The sequence below is a fragment of the Marmota flaviventris genome, chromosome 2 (genome assembly GCF_047511675.1).
Source record: "Marmota flaviventris isolate mMarFla1 chromosome 2, mMarFla1.hap1, whole genome shotgun sequence".
NCBI lineage: Eukaryota > Metazoa > Chordata > Mammalia > Rodentia > Sciuridae > Marmota > Marmota flaviventris.
The window spans coordinates 129,602,095-129,617,433 of NC_092499.1; the positions used below are offsets into that span (position 1 = coordinate 129,602,095).

A 15,339-nucleotide genomic window follows, 5' to 3' on the forward strand; every position below is an offset into this window, starting at 1 on the left:
CTGAACCTAACTCTCAGCCTAGCCATAATCATACCTCAGAACCTAACCCTTACACTAAACATAATCCTAAACCTAATCCTAGTTCTAACACTCACCTTAACCCTAACACAAGACCTAATCCTAAACATAACCCTAGCCCTAACCTTAACTCTAACTGTATCCATTACCCTAAACATAACCTTACCATAATGCTAATCCTAGGCTTAACCCTAACCCTATTGCTTTCCCCAAACCTATCAATTACCCTAAAGCTACCCTGAACCCTAAACCTAAACCAATCTTTATACTAAACATGACCCTAATGCTAATTCGAGCCCTAACCTAACCTCAAACATAAAACAAACCTTAACACTGACTGTGACCCTAATAATTCCTTTGGTATAAACCTGACTCTTACCCTAACTAACCCTTACACTAGACCTATAATGTCTAGCTATAACGTCATCCCTTACCCTAAATTTAAACCTCTTACCCTAACAAACCCTTACACTAGACTTATAACATCTAGCTATAACGTCATCCCTTACCCTAAATTTAAACCTAACCCTAACCCTAACCCTAGGCTTAAACACAAAACCTAGTCCTAACCCTAGCCCCAATTTGGCTCTATCTCTAACCCTATCCTAACCTTAGCCCTAAGACTAACTCTAACCCTAAACCTATTCCTAACCTTAACTCTAGACCTGATATTAACCCTAGCCTTAATCCTAGACCTAACCCTAACACGAACCCTAGCCCTTATCTAGCCATGAACATAGCCTTAATATTATCCCTAACTAAAACCTAGGCCTAACCCTAACACTAACCCTAGCCCTAATCTTAGCCCTAATTTAGCCCTATCCCTAACCCTAACCCTAACTCTAGCCAAATACAAACTCTAACTCTCACTCTAACCCTAACCCTAGTTCTAACTATAACCCTTAGTAGAAACATAATCCTAGCCCTAACCCTTGGTGTAACCCTAGTCCTATTCATAGCCCTGTCCATAAGCGTATATCTAACCCTAACTCTAAATCTAACCCGAACCCTAAGCCTAAACCCAAACCTAACACTAGCCCTATCACTAATGCTAATCATACAACTAGCTCTAACTCTAACTCTAGTCCTAAAACAAAACTGAGTCATAGCCATAACCCTAACCCTTAACCTAAACCAAACTCTAACCCTACACCTAGCCATAACCATATCCCTAATTCTAGTCATAACCCTAACCCAAAAACTAATCCTGACCCTGACTCTGACCCTAACAATAACCCTGGCTCTAAACATCTTCTTCACCATAAACCTCAACCTAACACTATACCTAGCCCTAACCCTAAACCTATAACTAGTGCTAATCATAACCCTACTTCATACATTAGCAGTAGCCTTAATGCTAGCCCTAACCTAACCCAAAACATAGCCTTCATCTGAGTCCTAAACCTAGCTTTAACCCTAAATTTAAACCTAACCCTAACCTGAAACTAGCCCTAATCCTGTACAAAACCCTAGCCCTAAACTTAGGTCTAAACCTATCCATTACCCTAACAATAACCCTAACTTTAAGCTAACCCGAGGCCTAACCCTAATCCTATCCATTTTCTAAACCAATCCTAAACCCTAAAACTAACCCTGTCATTACCCTAAACCTAAACCCTAACCTAACCCAAACCCTAATCCTGACCCTAACTCTAAAAAACCCTAGATACAAACCTGAATCTTACCCTAAACCTAATCCTTACACTGGACTAATCCATAAACCCAACACTAAATCTAGCCCTAAATATAACACTAGACCTGACATTAGCCCTAGCCCTAATACTATCCTTAACCCTAACACAAACCCTAAACTCATCCTAGCCATATACCTAGCCTTAATCATAACCCTAACCATAACTCTACCCCTAACCCTAATACTAACCCTTGCCCTAGCCCTAAACCTAGCCAAAACCACATCCCTTACCCTAAACATAACCCTAACTCTAACTCTAACCCTTGTTGTCACAATTGCCCTATCCTTAGCATTAGCTTTAACAATAGATCGAAAATAACTTTAAATCTAACCCTAACTTGATGCCTAAGCCTGATGCTAATTCTAAAATTAGCCCTAACCTTAGCTGAAATGTAGCCCTATCCCTAACCCTAACCCTAACTCTAGCCCTAAGAATAACTATAACTCTCACACTGGCCCTATCACTAATTCTAATCCTCTCCCTTCCCATAAAACTAACCCTATCCCAAATCCTAGTCCTAACCCTTGCCCTATCTTTAGCCCTAGGACTAACCTTAGATAAAAACCTAACTCTAAATTTAACCCTAAACCAAAGCCTAAGCCTAATTCTAAGACTAGCCCTAACCCTAACACTAATCCTAAAAATTGCCCTAACCCTAACCCTAGCCCTAAAACTAAACTGAGCCAAAGCTCTGACCCTAACCCTTAACATAAACCAAGCCCTAACCTTACACCTAGCCCTAACCCCAGCCTTAATTCGAGTTTTAAGCCAAACCCTAAAACTAACCCTGACCCCTACTCTGACCATAACACTAACCCAAGGTTTAAATATCAACCTAACCCTAAACCTAAACCTAACACTAAACCTAGCCCTAAAACACTAAAATTAGTTTTAATCATAACCCTAGTACTTACATTATCTGTAACCCTAACCCTAGCACTAACTTAACACAAAACCTAGCCCTAATCTTAACCATGACACTAGCCCTAAACTGATTTCTAACTGTATCCATTAACATAACTCTAGCCCTAACCCTAATGCTAATTCGAGCCCTAACTTTAGAACTTAACATATCCGAAACCCTAACCCAGAACTTGACCCTAATAATATCCCTAGCTCTAAACCTGACACTAACCCTAAACCTAACCCTTACACTAGACGTACCCATAATCCTAACCCTAAAACTATCTTTAACCATAATTCTGGACCTGAACTTAGCCCTAGCACTAATCCTAGCCCTAACCCTAAAAAAGAACCCCAGCCTTCATCCTAGCCCTAAACCTAGCTTTAATCATAACCCTAAACCAAACCATAGCCCTAACCCTAATTATAACCATCACCCTACCTATAAACCTAGCTATAAAGCTATCCCTTACCCCAAACTTTGCCCTAACTCTAAACTCTAACTCTGAACCCTAACCCTAACCCTAACCCTAGGCTTAAACTAAACACTAAACCTAGCCCTAATCCTAGCCCTAATTGAGTCCTATCTCTAATCCTAAACCCAGCTCTAAGACTAACTGTCGTTCTAGCCCTATCCCTATCCCTAGTTTTAACCTTATCCCTTACCATAACCCTAAACCTAGCCATAATCCTTGCCCTATCCTTAGTTCTAGTCCTAAAGTTAGATCTAACCCTAATTCCAAATTTAATCCTTACACTAAGCCTAAGCCACACTAACATTAGCCCTAACTCTAACCCTAGGACTAAAACAAAACCGAGTATTAGCCCTAACCCTAAACCTTAACTTAAACCAAACCATAACTAGACCTACAACTAGACCTAACCCTAGCCCTAATTCGAGTCCTAACCCTAACCTTAAAGCCAACCCTGACCCTGACTATTATCCTAACACTCACCCTATCTCTAAACACGCCTTAACCCTAAACTGAACCCTAACAGTAACCCTACCCCTAATTCGAGTCCTAAGTCTAACCCTAAAACTACGCCTGACCCTGAATCCTATCCTAACATGAACGCTGGCTATAAAAAATCACCCTAACCTTAAACCTAACCCTAACATTAAACCTAATCCATACCCTAACACTAAAGCTAACCCTAATGGTAACCCTAGTTCTTACATTATCCATTGCCCTAACGCTAGCCCTAACCCTAATACAGAAACTAACCCTAACCCTCACCCTAAACCTAGGCCTAACCCAAAGCCTAGTGCTGATACTAGCCTTTATTTAATCCTATCCTAACCCTAAACCTAGCCATAAGACTAACTCTAACTCTTGCCCTAGCCCTAGCCCTAGTTCTATCCTTAGCCTTAATCCTAATCCTAGATCTAAGCCTAAGTCTAAATCTAAACCTAAATCTAAATTTAACTGTAAAAATAAGCTTAAACCAAACCCTAACACTAGCCCTAACAATAATGCTAATCCTAAAACTTGCCCTATCCCTAGCCCTAGCCATAAACAAAAACCAAGCGATAGCCCTAATCCTAAACCTTAACCTAAATCAAAACCTAACCCTACAACTGGCCCTAAAACTAACTCTAAAACTAACCCTGACCCTGACAATGACCTTAACACTAATTCTAGCTCTAAAAATCACCATAACCTTAAATTAAAACTAACACTATATCTAGCCTTAACCTAACCCTAAAACTATCCTTAATCATAACCCTAGTTCATACATTAGTCATTGTCCTAACCATAGCCCTAACCCTAACACAAATTCTACCCCTAATCTGAGCCCTAACCCTAAGTTTAACCCTAATACTAGCCCTAACCCTAACCCTAACACTAGCCCTAAGCCTAACTCTAACCCTATACCTTACACTAAGCCAAACCCTAACCCAAATGCTAACCCTAGTTCTAATCCTAATCCTTAGCCTAACTTAAACTCTAACCATATTACTATTCTTAACCCTAGCCCTCATTCTACCTCTAAACCTAACCCTGACACTTATCTGACACTAACAGTAACCCAGGTCTAAACCTGACCCTAACACTAAACCAAATCCTAACACTAGCACTACTGGTAACATTATACCTATACATATACCTAAGCCTAACACTAGACCTAGACCCAAAGCTAATCTTAAATAGAGCTATAACTCTAGCCCTAGACCTTAAAAAAACCTAGCACTAGCCCTAACATTAACCCTTAACCTAAACCGAACACTTACCCTACCCCTAGACCTAAACCTAGTCCTAATTCTGGCTCTAAACTTAACCCTAACACTATCCCAAAAACTGATCCTGATTCTAACACTTTAACTAGCTTTAAACCTGACACTAACCAAAAATCTAGACCTAACACTAGACCTAGCCATAATCCTAACCCTAAAACTAGCCCTAAACATAACCCTAGTTCTTACATTATGCATTGTCCTAAACCTAACAAAAAACCTAGTCTTATTACTAGGCCTAAACTTAGCTCTAAGCATAATGGTCAGCCTAACCCTAGCCCTAATCCTAGCCCTAATTTAACCCTAACCCTAACCCTAAGACTACTACTAAGATTAACACTAATTCTCACCCTAGCCATATCCCTAGTTCTAATCATATTCATTACCATAACCCTAACCCTTGCACTAACCCTAGATCTAACCCTAACTCTAAATCTAACCCTAACTCTAAACCTAAACCTCAACCTAATACTAGCCCGAACGCTGATGCTAATCCATAATCTAGCTATAACCATAGCCCTAGGCCTAATACAAAACCAATCTATATCCCTAACCCTTGACCTAAACAAAACACAAACCTTACATCTAATACTAACATTAGCCCTAATTTGAGTTTTAACCCTAACCCGAAAAATAACCCTGACTCTGACACTAACCCTAACAATAATCCTTGCTCTAAACATCACCCTAACCCTAAACCTAACCATAACACTAGACCTAGACCTAACCCTAACCCTAAAACTAGCACTAATTGTAACACTAGTTCATACATTAGCCATAGCCCTAAACCTACCCTAACCAACCCCCAAACCAAGCCCTAATCTGAGCCTTAACCCTGGCTATAACCCTAACACTAAACCTAACCCTAACCCAGCCCTAAACCTTACCCTAACACTATCCAGAATTATAACCATAACCCTAGCCCTATCACTAGCTCTAACCTTATCCATTACCCTAACCATAACCATAACTCTAATGGTAACCCTAAGCATAACCCTAAACTTATCCCTAACCCTAAACTATTTCATTAACCTAAACCTAATCTGAACCCTAAACCTAAACCTATCATTACCCTCACCCTAACCCTAATGCTAATTCGAGCCCTAACCCTAAACCTTAACCTAACCCAAACCCTAACTCTAACTGTAGGTCTAAACTTGACCCTAACCTGAAACTGAATCCTAACGTTAGCCCTACCGGTAATCCTATACTTAAACCTAAACCTAACACTATCCCTAGACTTAAACCTAATCCTAAATCTAGCCATATTTCTAGCCCTAGACTTGAACAACAACCTAGCCCTAGCCCTATCAATAACCCTTAACCTAACCCAAACACTAACCCAAACCCTAGACCTAACCCTAGTCCTAATTCGGGCACTAATCTCAACACTAACTCTAACCTGAACACTGGCCTTGACCCTAACAAAATCCTACCTCCAAAGCTCACCCTAATGTAAAACCTAATCCTAACACTACACCTAGCCATAACCCTAACCCTAAAACTAGCCATAATCTTAACTCTAGCTTGCCGCAGTCTGGCCGGGCACAAACAGGAGCCACTTGTCAAAAGAAACTAACTTTATATTTAGAACTACACACGCCAAACAAAACAGCTCCTCAGGAAAAACTCTCAGGGATCCAACTGCCACCACCGGCTTCCCACAAGCCTCTCCCTCAACCACAAGCCTCAAGCCTCTCTCTAAACCATAAGCCTCACCACCTCCCCCCATCCTCCTGCTCTCGAGGCCGATTGGCTGGGTCACGTGGGCAGAGACAAAAAATTCCCCCAATGAGCAGCTCCGTGGTCTGAAAGGGCAGGGAAAGAGCCCAATGAGCATCACCGCAGAGGAGCCAATCAGCTATATGTTGCTGGGGCCGCTGTGAGCCAATCATCAGCCGGCAGCTGGAAGTTTGCTGGCAGCTGGAAGTTTGCTGGGGCCCCTTCGGCTGTGGCTCTCAACATCTCCCCCTCACTGTTTAAACAACAAGCATGTGGCTTAGGTTGTAACACTAGATCATACATTAGCCATAGCCCTAAACCTACCTTAACCAACCCCCAAACCCTGGTTGCCTGCCTTAGGTTGTCCAATAGTACATATGGTCCTTACCCGTTAGGTTGGTACCATTGCAATTGGATCTTACCTGTCACTAACTACCGGTCCAGTATACAGCCACACCTGTGGAGAGGTCTTTGTACCAGCGGGGGGGGGGGGGGGTGAGGTTCTTTGCCTCACCTCTGTTGGCCCCCAAATTTTAGCTGAACGATCATGACAAGCAGAAGGGAGGAAGATACACCAAGCCAATTGACGGCTCCTTTTGGAAAAATTGTACCACCGATGACATCATTAGCAAAAATACCCCAACACTACCACAAGTCGCTGCACCAACAGATAGTTCACAATGCATACAGGTGAGTTCACAATGTGTTCAGGCAAGTTCTGCAAGCAGTTCAGTGATGGCTACTGCAGAAGCTGTAGATTGGTTTTATCTTTGTCTTCACCAGCACTGGGATGAAGATAGGAATTCTGGCAATAATGGCTAAAGAAAAAATTATGTAACATTCCAGAAGGCACTAAAAGAAAACAATTTTCTTAATAATTTGCATTGTCTTTAAGAGAATTATTAAATATAATGAAAAGGAAAGGTGAAAGTAAAAAAACAGATCTGTTAACCTCCTTTTTTGTTTGCATATTAAAACAATCCTCAACAGTTGTTTACCCATTAAATTAAACCATTTAAATCACGTGAATATATATATATATATATATATATATATATATATATATATATATATATATATATATATATATTTGGATCCATTTTTTCATGAGCTCTCATCATATATGATATATAGACATACGTACATTCAAACATATAACACAAAACACAAGTGTGCACACATAATATAATACATACAACACATAACCTAATAGTAAAGGCCTTATAACTTTTTACAGGTGAAATCTCCATTGCAATGTTTAAAAACTCTATAGTCAAAAAATAGAACTGATCAGCAAAACATTAACCTAGGTCTGTATGAGATCAAAAAACAAAATAGAATGTGGGAAAGGGCAATAATAAAATAGATATTGAAAAAAGCATCCTGGTTCTATAGCAGATGTAAGGATAGCCAAACTGGAGTTTTGGATATAAGCTGTTATGGACTTGAGTCAAATCATCTTCTTTTTGGTCTGTAGAAATCACTTTAGTTAATCTCTCTGGAATCCAAATCGACTGCTGTTCTCCCTGTGGAAACACATAAACAGGCCCCCAACTCCAGACAATCACTGGGTCAGGACCTTGGTTAATCTCTCTGGAATCCAAATCGGCTGCTGTTCTCCCTGTGGACACACACAAACACAACCATTTTTTTTTTGTCTGACATCTTGACGAGGCTCCAGTGGCTGTTGCTGCTTTCCAAGCTTAGCGATGCCACCCAAGGATGACAAGAAGAAGAAAGAAGCCGGAAAGTCGGCTAAGAAAGACAAGGACCCATTGAACAAATCTGGGGGCAAAGCCAAAAAGAAGAAGTGGTCCAAAGGACAAGCTCAACAATCTAGTCTTCTTTGACAAAGCTACTTATGACAAACTCTGTAAGGAAGTTCCCAACTATAAGCTTATTACCCCAGCTGTAGTCTCTGAGAGACTGAAGATTCGAGATTCCCTGGCCAGGGCAGCCCTTCAGGAGCTCCTCAGTAAAGGACTTATCAAACTGGTTTCAAAGCATAGAGCTCAAGTAATTTATACCAGAAATACCAAGGGTGGAGATGTCCCAGTGCCAGTGAAGACAATGTAAATTATTAAGAAAATTGTTTTCTTTTAGTGCCTTCTGGAATGTTACATAATTTTTTCTTTAGCCATTATTGCCAGAATTCCTATCTTCATCCCAGTGCTGGTGAAGACAAAGATAAAACCAGTCTACAGCTTCTGCAATAGCCATCACTGAACTGCTTGCAGAACTTGCCTGGACACATTGTGAACTCACCTGTATGCATTGTGAACTATCTGTTGGTGCAGCGACTTGTGGTAGTTTTGGGGAATTTTTGCTGATGATGTCATCGATGGTACAATTTTTTCAAAGGGAGCTGTCAGTTGGCTTGGTGTATCTTCCTCCCTTCTGCTTGTCACAAACAATTCAAATAGATCAAGGAATAAATAGACATGGACTGGGTTTTCAGAAAGGGCCACTGAGACAATAAAAATTACTTCGAAATCAGAAAGACCAGTATGGGTTCCTCAGTGGCCCCTGACTAAAGAAAAGATACAAGCAGCCCATGACCTGCTCAAACAACAATTAGCGGAAGGACATATACAACCTTCTGTATCTCCCCATAATACTCCCATTTTTGTCATCAAAAAGAAATCTGGTAATTGGAGATTATTGCAAGATTTAAGAGCCATTAATAATGAGATGGTTATTATGGGACCTGCTCAATCAGGGATTCCTCAATTGTCTGCTTTCCCAAAAACCTGGTATGTTTTAGTTATAGATATTAAAGATTGTTTTTTTTTTTTCAATTCCAATTCATCCTGAGGATAGTCCACGTTTTGCATTTACTATCCCTGCACTGAATCATGAAAATCCTGATCAGAGATATGAATGGAAAATACACCCTCAAGGGATGGCTAACAGCCCAACTATGTGTCAAATTTATGTTAACAAAGTAATCCATCCACTTAGAAATCAAAATCCTGAACTACAAATATTTCACTATATAGATGATGTATTATTAGCACACAAAGATAAAAACACATTGCTAGAATGTTATGCCACACTTACAAACATTAAAAAATTATAATCTAGAGATAGCAATAGATAAAGTACAATTAAATTTTCCAATTAATTATTTAGGAGTTCTATTATCCTCAACCATGGTCCATCCACCAAAAATTCAAATACAAGTAGATCAACTCAAATCACTTAATGACTTTCAAAAGTTATTAGGAGACATAAATTGGATAAGACCTTATTTAGGTATGCCAACAGGAGAGTTGGGACCTTTATTTGATATCCTAAAAGGTCCATCAGATCCAAATTCACCCCGAATGTTAACGCCTGAAGCAAGAAAGGCATTAAAAATCATTGAAACATATATGGAAAATATGCATTTGGATAGAATTGATATAAGTTTGCCTTTATTATTTATTGTACTACCAACAAAAAATATTCCTACAGGAGTATTTTGGCTAGAAGGTCCATTATTATGGACACATTTATCTTATTCTAACACTATCCTTACTAGGTATCCTGAGGCTGTAGGACAATTAATACTCAAATGAATAAAAGCAGCAAAGGGAGTGTTTGGAATTTCTCCCAATAAAATTATTACTCCATATACTATGAATCAAATTGATGAGTTAGCTAATGAGTTAAATACTTGGGCAATAATCATGTGCAAATCTAATGTTTCATTTGATAACCACTTAACATCTAATCCTTTATTGTCTTTTTGGTCATCGCATCCTGTAATTTTTCCAAAAATGACAAGAAAAACACCTATCATGAATGCTCCAAATATATTCACTGATGGATTAAATAATGGTACAGCAGCAATAGTTACCCCTGATCAAACTTTTACATTTTTAGTACCCAAACAATCATCTCAAAAGGTAGAGCTTAATGCAGTATTACAAGCTTTTGTGATGTTTAACGATTCTGTATTTATTTTCCGATAGTCAGTATATAGTTAATGCTATAGTATCCCTTGAAGATGCTGGTATGATTTCCCCTTCCTCTACTGTTTTTTTCTTTGCTTTCCACTATAGAAAGTCTAATCTGGGACATAAAAAATCCATTCTTTATAGGACATATCAGGGCACATACAGGATTGCCTGGAGCCCTTAGTTTGGGCAATGATTTAGCAGATAAAACTACACATGACATACATATTTTCTCTACACTAGAAGAAGCTATAAATTTTCATAAAAAGTTCCATGTCAATGCTAATACTTTACAAAAGCGTTTTAAAATAACTAAGGAACAAGCTGGACAAATTATAAAACAATGTCAAAATTGTGTGACATTTTTACCACAAGTTAACCTTGGAGTCAATCCTAAAGGATGGATACCTAACCATATTTGGCAGATGGACGTCACACACTTGCCAGAATTTGGAAAATTAAAATATTTGCATGTTACAGTTGATACTTCTTATGGATTTTTCCTGGGGCCCCTTCGGCTGTGGCTCTCAACACTAGCTCTTACATAACCCATTGCCCTAACCCTAGGCCTGAACATAGCCCTAAGTGTAATCCTGAACCTAATCCTATCCCTAACCCTAAACCAAAGACTCGCTTTAGACCTAACCGTAGCTCAAAGCCTAACCTTTACCCTTAACATAACCCTAACCCTATCCCAAACCTATCCTTACACCAGCCCTAATCCTAACCTTAACCTAGCCCTAACCATAGCTCTAATTATATCCACTACCCTAACCCTAGACACAATCCTAAACATAACACTAGCCGTAACCCTAGCTCTAAATCTATCTATTACCCTAACCAAAATCCTAACCCTAATGCTAACCCTAGGCTTAACCCCAACCCTATTACAATCCCTAAACCTATTCATTGCCCTAAAACTAACCTGAAACCTAATCCTAAGCCTATTCATTACCCTAACCCTAACGCTAACACTAATGCTAATTCGAGCCCTAAACCTAAACCTTAACCTAAACCAAACCTTAATCCATACACTGACCCTAATAATACACATAGCTCTAAACTTGACCCTTACTCTAAATCTAATCCTTACACTAGACCTAACCATTAACATAACCCAAAACATCCCTAATTGTAACCCTAGACCTACCATTAGCCCTAGCCCTAATCCTAGCCCTAACCCTAACATGAACACTAGCTCTCATCCTAGCCCCAAACCAATCATAACCCTAACCCTAATTCTAACTCTTTCCCTAGCCCTACACCTAATTATAACCCAATCACTTACCCTAAACCTATCCCAAATCCTAACCCTAACACTAACAATATCACTAACCTTAAACCTAGTACTAACCCTAACACTAACCCTAGACCTAATTCTAAACCTAACCCTAACCCTAGCTTTAAGACTACTCTGCCCTAGCCCTAGACCTAATTCTAACCCTATCACTTACTGTAAACTTATTCCTAGCCATAGTCTAGAATAACACTAGCCCTAATCTTACACCTTGCCCTAACCCTAGATCTAAGCCTAACTCTAAATCTAAACTTAATTCTACACCTAAACCTAACCCTAACACTAGCCCTAACCCTAACGCTAATCTTAAAATAAGTCCTAACCATAGGCTTAACCCTAAAACAAAACTGAGCCATAAGACTAACCCTAAAGTTTTACCTAATCCAAACACTAACCTTACCTCTAGCCCTAGGACTAGCCCTAATTTGAGTCCTAATCTTAACCCTAAAACTACCCCTGAACCTCTCTTTGACATTAACACTAACCCTACCTCTAAACATCACCCTAAACCTAAACCTTACCCTAACACTAGACCTAGTCCTAACCCTAATTCTAAAACTGGTTCTAATCATAACCCTAGATCATACACTAGCCATAATATTAAACCTAATGCTAACCAAAACCTAGCCAAATCTGATACCTAACCCTAGCTTTTACCCTAACACTAACACTAGCCGTAACCCTAACCCAAAGCCTAGCTCTAACCCTAGCTCTAACCTTATCATTTACCCTAGCCAAACCCCAACCCTAATGCTGACCCTAGTCCTAAAACTAATTCTTAGTCTAACCCAAATCCTAACCCTATTACTTGTCCTAACCCTAGCCCTCATTCTTGTTATAACCATAACCCAAATTCTAATCCTATCCCTGACCCTTATTCTGACCCTGAACCTAAACCAAACACTAACCCTAGCCCTACCCATAACCCTATATCTAAACCTAACCATAACACTAGCCCTGGATTACACCTAATTTTAAATCTAGCCATATCTTTAACCAAGACCTAAACAAAAACCTAGCCCTAGCTCTAATGAAAACCCTTAACCTAAGCCAAACACTAACCTTACCTCTAGACCTAACCAATCCTAATTATGGCTCTAACCCTAACCCTAACCCTAATTCAAACACAGACCCTGACACTAACACTAACCCTAGCTATAAAACTGACCCTAACAGAACCCTAAACCAAACACTAGACCCAGCCATGAATGCAAACATAACCCTTACATTACCATAGCACTAAAACTAACTGTAAACCTAATACAAAACCTAGCCCTAATCCTAGGCCTAAATCTAGCCCAAAGCATAACCCTAACCCTAACCTAGCCTTATCCCTTACGCTAAGCCTAACCCTCATGCTAACCCAAACCCTCGCCTTAGACCTAACCCTAGATAAAACACAAAACCGAAACCTAAACATAACTCTAGCCCTATCCCTAAACCTAATCCTAATCCTAGCCCTAATCCTAATGTTAACACTAGCCATAATACTATCTCTAAAATTATCCATTATCCTAAACCAAAACTTAACCCTAATGATAACCTTAGCTGTAATCCTAATTGTAATCCTAATCCTAGACCTAACCCTAAACCTAACCCTCCTCCTAGCCTTAATCCTAGATAAAACCCTATCCCTTACTCTAACACTAACCCTTCCCAAACCCTAACACTAACCCTAAACCTAAAACTACCCCAAACCTAACCTGACATCTAACCCTATACATTACCCTAACTCTAATGATAATCTTAGCCCTAACCCTAACACTAACCCTAAACCTAAATCTACACCTAACCCTAACCCGACATCTAATCTTATCCATTAACCTAACTCTAAATATAACCTTAGCCCTAAACCTAACACTAACCCTAGCCTTAACCATAAATCTAACCCTAGACATAATACTAAACCTAACCCTCACCCTAGCACTAACTCTAGCTCAAAACCTAACCTCTACCCTAAACCTAACCCAAACCATAACCCTAGCCCTAGCCTCTCCCTAACCCTAACTCTAGACCTAATCCTATCCAAAACCCTAGATCTAACCCTAGCTCTAATGCTATTTATTACCCTAACAATAACCCTAACCCAAATGCTAACCCTAGGCCTAACCCTAACCCTATCACTAACCCTAACCCTACAAATTACCCTAATCTTAACCTGAATCCTAAACCTAAACCTATCCATAAACCTAACCCTAATTCTAACCCTAACGTTAATTTGAGCCCTAACCCTAATAATTAACCAAACACAAACCTGAAACCTGACCTTGACCCTAAAAATGCACCTTTCTCTTAACCTGGCCCTTACCCAAAACCTAATATTAGACCTAGCCATGAACGTAACCCTATAACTATCCCTAGTTGTAACCCTAAACCTGACATTATCCCTGTCCCTAAAACTTGCCCTAACCCTAACACAAACCCTAGCCCTCATCATAACCCCAAATCTAGCCTTAATCCTAACACAAACCTAACCCTAGACCTAAACCTAATTCTACTCATCGCCCTAGCCCTAAACCTAGCTATAACCCCATCCCTTCCCCTAAATCTAACCTTAAACCTAATCCTAAACATAGCCCTAACCCTAGGCCTAACCCTAACGCTAATCCTAGCCCTAACACTATGTCTAACCCTATCCCTTACCCTAAGCCAAACTCTAACCCTAAAGCTACCCTAGTCCTAAACCTAATTCTTAGCCTAACCCAAAACTTAACTCTATTCTTAGTCCTAACACTAACCCTCAATCTAGCTCTATCACTATCCCAAACCCTAACCCTTACCTTGATCCTTATCTGACCCTAACACTAACCATGGGTTTAAACCTGACCCTAACCCTAAACCGACCCCTAACATTGGCACTACCTGTTACCCTATACCTAAACCTAACCCTAACACTAGACTTAGACCTACACTCAATCCTTCATCTAGTGATAACTCTAGGCCTAGCTCTAAACAAAACTTAGCCCTAGCCCTAATAATAACCCTTAATCGAACCCAAACACTAACCCTACCCCTAGACCAAACTGTAGTCCTAATTTGGCCCTAACAATAAACCTAACCCTAACCCGAACACTGACCCTTACCCTAACAAAAACCCTAGCTCTAAAACTTATCCTAACAAAAAACAAAACCCTAACATTCGAACTAGCCATATCACTAACCCTGAAACTAGCCATCACCATAGGCCAAAACCTACCTGTAACTTTTTCCATTACCCTAACCCTAATGCTAAACCTAGCCCTAACCCTTACATTGACTCTAACCCTAATCCTCATTCTAGTCCAAACACTAGCTCAATCCCTAACCCTTGATCTTAACCTAACCCTAAAACTAACCCATGGCCTAAACCTAAACCTAACCTTAAACCTGGCCCTAATCCTAACCTTAACCCTATTCTTAACCCTGGTTCTAAGCCTACATATTACCCTAACTCTAACCCTATCCTTAATGATAACCGTAGCCCTATCCCTAGCTCTAACCCTACCCATTACCCTAAACCTAACTCTAACCCTGATGATAACTCTAGCC

At 39.8% G+C, this 15,339-nt stretch overlaps 1 pseudogene; it reads left to right on the plus strand.

The window, feature by feature from the left end:
• The first annotated feature begins 8,247 nt into the window (after window positions 1-8,247).
• LOC114083920 (small ribosomal subunit protein eS25 pseudogene) lies at window positions 8,248-8,649 on the plus strand (annotated as a pseudogene).
• Window positions 8,650-15,339: the final 6,690 nt, after the last annotated feature.